The sequence below is a fragment of the Lepidochelys kempii genome, chromosome 25 (genome assembly GCF_965140265.1).
Source record: "Lepidochelys kempii isolate rLepKem1 chromosome 25, rLepKem1.hap2, whole genome shotgun sequence".
Classification (NCBI taxonomy): Eukaryota; Metazoa; Chordata; order Testudines; family Cheloniidae; genus Lepidochelys; species Lepidochelys kempii.
Window position 1 is genome coordinate 8,010,093 of NC_133280.1, and position 6,479 is coordinate 8,016,571.

Here is a 6,479-nt window from a genome sequence, read left to right on the forward strand (position 1 = left end):
GCCTCCATTTCATTTAGCATAAGTAGTTGCTTAAACAAAATTTGTTAATGTTTAGCCATTGGATTGGGTAACTGAATATAGAGACTTTGTCTGCACTACCACTTTTGTTGGTAAAACTTGTGTCAGTCATAGGTATGAAAAACCACCTCTCAGAGATAATTTGCTGGCAAAAGTGCTGGTGTGGGCAATGTTATGTCAGCAGGAGAGGCTCTTCTTTTGGCAAAGAGCAGCTACACAGGAGACCTTACAGTGGTACAGCTGTGCTGCTGTAATGTCTGTAGTTACTTAATGTAAGTGAATCTTGTACAATGACCTGGTCAGTTGTTCCTGGTGTCCTAGTGGGGGAGCCAGCTGTGGTCACTCAATTAGGGTGAACTGCAAAGAATGGGGCAGACAATCCCCAAAAAGCTGGTGGATATTCCAATACTTAAATTCACCAATCCAGCACAGCTTATTTATTACCTTACTGGTTACTCAAGTCTAAAGAGTAACCTTAAAGTGATCCAGCATCAGGCCCCCATCCAGGTATGCATGTCAAATATTTCATCATGTAAAAGAACAGGTTCTATCAGTCCCAAAGGATTGGACAGTTTACCTCCCAAGTTAATGAAGGTTTCAGAGCTTACCCAAATATACATGACAACCAATTCTTATTTAAACTAAAAATTAAACAAAAAAGAATGTGGTTAAAAGATCACTATACATACACAGACAGGAGTTCAATTCATTGAGTTTCAGATTCACAGCAGAGATGGTGAGCTTTGTAGTAGCAAAGACTGTTGATTACATGGTCCACCCTACTCATATATAGGTAAATACGCAAACATTATCTCCCCACATGTCTTCTCTGGGTTATTCATTTTACTGGATGTTTAACCCTTTCTAGCCATGGGTCAGTTGTCAAGGCTGGTTTTAAGGTTCAATAGTCTACAACCCCCCCCCACCCCTCCCCAACTGGAAGCATGTTAACAGGTCACTCCACCTTGAAATGTGTTAAATACTTATGCTAAACAATCTGTTCCACCTTACATTTAGCTGTGACACTTCGATTAAGTTTCCCAGCTCTAGGGTATGCCTTAACATGGCTGTGTAAGCTCTGCCGGGGCAGCGCTTTAACATGGCTGTGTAGTCTTGGCTCCACTACTGGGGGAGAGCTCTGCCAGCGCTGTAATAAAGCCACCTCTATGAGGGGAAGGGCTCCCAGCACTGTAGCACTGTCTATACAGCCACTTTACAGCACTGAAACTTGCATCGCTCAGGGGTACCTATACTGTAAGTGCTACATCAGTAGCATCAGTGGAGCTGCGCTGCTGTAGTGTCTCTAGTCAAGATGCTCTATGCTAGGGTTGGCAAACTGTGGCTCAAGAGCCACATGTGGCTCTTTTACTGTTAAAGTGCAGCTTGCAACCCCCCCACCCCACCTACCAGACTGGGGGAGCAGCTTGGGACCTCTGCTTTTCAGTGAGGTGGTGGACGTAGGGGCTGCTGCCCAGCATGGAGTGGGAGTCTCAGGGCTTCTGCCCTGCAGGGGCTCAGGGCTTCAGCAGGAGCGAGGCTGAAGTCCCATCAGGTGTCTCCCACAGGGCTCATGCCCTGAGCCCTGGCTGGCATGCCCTGGCCTTTGAACTTCTGAAGATGGTTGTATGTGGCTCAGAGGGTCTGTAAGTCTGGCCACCCCTACTCTATGCAGATGAGAGAGCGTGTGCATGCTCTCCCACTGGCATAATAAATCCACCTCTGTGAGAGGTAGTAGCTATGTCGGCAGAAGCAGCTCTCCTGCTGATATAGCATGGTCCACACTGATGCTTACGGAAATGTAAGTCAAGGGTTCTCAAACGGTGGGTCACCACCCCATTTTAATGGGGTCACCAAGGCTGGTATTAAACTTGCTGGGGCCTAGGGCCAAAGCCCCACCACCCAGGACTGAAGCTAAAGTCAGAGCCCCACCACCTGGGGCCAAAGCTTGAGGGCTTCAGCCCAGGGAAGGGAGGGGGTGGCTAAGGTTATATGCCCCTGCCCAGGGCAGAAGCCCTTGAGCTTTGGTCCCCCCTTCTGGGGTCATGTAGTAATTTTTGTCAGAAGGGGGAACGGTGTCACAGTGCAATGAAGTTTGAGAACAGCTGGTGTAACTTACATTGCTTGAGGGGGTTGGCTTATTCACACCCTACCCTGAGCTACATAAGTTATAAGTGGTAGCATAGATCTGGTCCCAGACCTGGAGAAGAGCTCTGTGTAAGCTTGTGTGTCTCATCAACAGAAGTTGGTCCAATTAAGAGATACTACCTCACCCACCTAGTCTCTCTAATATCCTGGGATTGACACAGCAACAAACATTGGATGCTGGAGCAGAAAGTCTAACTTTAAAAAGTACTCTGGAAATATTTCTGAAACAACTGAACACACTGAAAATAGAAGCTGCACCAGACAGGATAATTTCCGCAAGTCAGCTTCTCTTGGTCAAAAGTGAACTAACTGATGTCCCTTAGTCTAATATTGGAACTTTAGTACAGTTAATATTTCAGTAACATCACTTCAGAGACTGTACTATTTGAACAAGAGAGAGACTATTTGGTGATTGTATTAAAATTAATTTGGCCTTAATGTTTAGAGCAGGCTGTACCTTTACAAAAAAAGGCAGGGAGTAGAGGTTTCAGATTACATGGTTTCTAGTGCAGGAGTACTTTATATTTATGGTTTTAAATCTTGATCTCCTTGTGCAGAAGGCACTGACTTAGAGGAAGCTAAGTAAGACTATTTTCTTGAACATGACCCTAATGGGTGGAGGAAGGGGAGCATGGATTTCAAATGATTTTTCCTGCAATTTCCTGCCATGTACTGGAGAGTTGCTTACATATGGGAAATAGCGTGACTTACTACAGCTTCCTCACTATCTCTCTCAAAGGTTCTTTGTTTTACAGCAGAGGGGTGTCAAACAAAGATAGTTTTGTTACCATAATTATAGTTGACATTTAAACATAATTATGCTTGAAAAAAGCTAAGCTTCAGGTTAAACAGATTGCATCTACATGGGAAACTTTGCTAAAATTCCCCACCAGCATACCTTTACCAGTAGGCTATTTTCTGTTTGTGCATTTGATAGCACATTAGATGGGGTAATGCAAGTTTGACTGGTTTCAGAGTAGCAGCTGTGTTAGTCTGTATCCACAAAAAGAACACAAGTACGTGTGGCACCTTAAAGACTAAAATTTGAGCATAAGCTCAAAATAAGTTTGAATATATAGTCAGTTTCCCTTTGTTTGACTGGGGTTCCCCCCACCCTCACCACACAGTGAGAAGCCACTTTTTCAAGCATGATGCTACAATTTTGAAACCACAAAAGTTGACAGGACCAGAGTGTTGGTGTAGTATTCAAGACTATCCCTTTAACCTGAGTTTTTAAACTGACTGAATTTCAAGTCAACAGTACCCCACTGAATCTTTAAGGTAATTTTAAGCTAGTTTCTACTAATCAGAAATTTACTTCATTGTAGCTATATTTCACCAGGAGGGAGATGGAGAAATACAGGAGACAGGGAAATATAGGTAGGCAGCTAGCTGCTGCTGCTTAGGGAAGAGTAATAGATGTAAACCTCTCCTCCCCCCTCTAAACATTTAATCTTCTTTATTCCTGCCCAGAATGGGAACTGGAAATTTATCCAGCCCTTTCTGGGTGCCAGAATTCTCAATGGACTTCTGACCAGATGCTAAAACCTGTTTTATTGTACATGAGAATTTTTGTGAGGGTAGGCAGAGAAATGTATTCATTTTTCAGTACAGAACTGTAGGTTGAAAAGGACAGAATTCACTGCAGGTATCCAGAACACAAGTGGAACTGGCTAGATATGCAGCCTGAACTCTCCACCACTTAAATTTGGTGAGCCATCACAGCAAGTGTAGTAATTTTTGTTCACTAGTTAAGGCTACACTAGTTATAAATTAGTAGGAGCTGGTTAAGATTCCTCTCTCATTTAACTGTGTTTTTAGCTTTAGTGTATAAATCTGATCTCAAATCTAGAACAGTTGTAGTCCATGGAACACTGGTGATCTGTTGAGACTGCATAGTCACAGGTTTCCAACTTCCCTTGTAGCCATCTGCTAAGCCACCTTGCTTCCACAGAACAAGGTTAGAGCAGTTTCTGTATTTGCCACAGGGGTGTTTTGATAATTACTGGCAGATATGGTGGTCCATGCTACTGCCGAAAACAGAAGGGGTGGTGTTCCATATGGCACAATTATGATGTGAACCACCTCATGAAAAATTCAGAAACCCTGAACTAGATACTACTGTGATCATTCTATATAGCGATCCTACTTGACATCTGGATTTAACTGACATAATATAGTTTAGGAAAATGTGGAGTTTGTTACTGAATGGACACAGGACATTTAAAAATCCTGGTATGAACTATTAGTTTTTTGTGGCTGCAGAATGTTCTGATGTCTTATACCAATGTTAGTCATTTCAGCACCGTTTTCCTAACACTGCAGGCTCCCTCTACAGCATCATGCAAGTGTAACCTGATTATTTCAGCCAATAGACATGTTACAAGTCATCATTTTGACACATGATAGTCTCAAGACACTGAATGAGTAAGCTTAGAGGTTATCAGAGAACATTAACCTGTTGCAGAGGTCACAAGTGCACTTCTTCCTGTCGAGGCAGACAGCAGAGGTACTATGAGTTACTCACACAGATGGAAACACACTGAAAACAGTTTAATACTGATGAAAGTATAGAGCACTGTTTACAGTTTATAGCCATCAGCTTTTCCACAGGAAGTTATGTATGTGGCAGGAAGTCTACTGCTGATTCTTTGATACACAGCTATATTGATCTTGTTTCAATAGAGGCAGATGAGATCTCTCCTCTAGGGTCTACCATAGCACCAAACATTTTTTGTCCAGAACTGGAAATAGGCAGTTAAAATATGCACCAGTTTCTGAAGTATACTGGCAGTTTTTACAAGACAGCCACAGAAGAAAGGGTATAATATATACAAAGCACAATCTACATCATTTGTGCAGCAGGAAGTTCCTCAGCATTGGAAGATGCTTTTCAAAATCTGATCAGATCTCACATTTGATGAGGTCAGCTCCAGTACCAATTAAGACTATGGAATACATTAAGATTTTAGTTCAGAAAAATCAGAGAAACATGAAGTCTTTTTAAACAACTTTGTCACATTTTTAGAGAGACGTGAGACACAAGTGACCAGCCCTCACGCAGGCATAGCGTTGTATTAATATTTGCTTAAGGAAGTGTCAACAAAACAAAGGTCTAGAAACTAGGTGACAACTACAAACATCCTGGCAGATTTCAAATGTAAGGGAACAGACTAACGTTCTTGTAGCTAGGAGGACTTTTACCTGCCGGGGGGGCCTCTGAGCAAGCACACATCAGAAACGCACTAATAAGCGGCCAAACGCTCACTCTTTGCGCCATGGGGGGGGGGGGGGGGGAGAAAGAGGAGACCAAAAGAGAAAATGGAAATTCCAGTTCTCCCCTTAGACACAAAACCTCAAGTGCCCCAGATGACGTGTCTCTTACCCCCCCCCCCCCAGGGCCGCCCGCCCCGCGCCCTCAGAGGGGAAACCCAATACGTGGCACGGGTGCTGCGCTTTTCCGTCCATAAAGCGCCCTCCAGCCATGAGCTCATTGAGGAAGCTGCCGTCCACCCAGGCCCTCACTCCGCTGGGGGGAAGTGGGGGGGGGGGGGCGGTGAGGCACCTGCCTTGCCCAGCCCCTCGCCGAGCCTTTGCTACCAGCCCGAGGGCCCGCCGCAGCGGAGCTTCCAGCAACGCGGCGTCCCGCCCGCGGCACGTTGCGGGCCCTCGGGCCAGGGAGCGAGCGGCTCCACCCGGGCGGGGCGCGTGCAGGGGCGGGGCGGGTCACCACTGCCCCCGCCAGCCGCCTCACTCAGGCGGCCGCTGCCCCGCCAGCTCCTGCCCACGCAGAGGGAGAGGAAGGGAGCGCCCCCCCCACAGCCCATCTCCGGGGGAGCAGCCGCCCCTCCATCACCAAGCCGTACCGGGGGGGGCCCTTCATCCATCGCCTCCCCACCTGAGGGGCCAGGCCCATCGCTCCCCAGTACCTGAGGGGGGTAAGGGCGGCCCCTCCATCTCCCCCCACCACCACCACACCGGCCTGAGGCAGCCCCGTCCCCCCCCCAGTACCTGAGGGGGGGTAAGGGCAGCCCCTCCATCGCCCCCCCACACACCGGCCTGAAGCAGCCCCGTCCCCCCCCAGTACCTGAGGGGGGGTAAGGGCAGCCCCTCCATCGCCCCCCCACACACCGGCCTGAAGCAGCCCCGTCCCCCCCCAGTACCTGAGGGGGGGTAAGGGCAGCCCCTCCATCGCCCCCCCACACACCGGCCTGAAGCAGCCTCGTCCCTCCCCAGTACCTGAGGGGGGGTAAGGGCGGCCCCTCCATCGCCCCCCCACACACCGGCCTGAAGCAGCCCCGTCCCCCCCAGTACCT

At 47.5% G+C, this 6,479-nt stretch overlaps 1 protein-coding gene across 1 annotated transcript in view; it reads right to left on the reverse strand.

The window, feature by feature from the left end:
• ACSBG2 (acyl-CoA synthetase bubblegum family member 2) overlaps positions 1 to 6,479 on the reverse strand; it is a 37,843-nt gene that overhangs the window by 30,874 nt on the left and 490 nt on the right. The gene's annotated exons all lie outside the window — the stretch shown is intronic.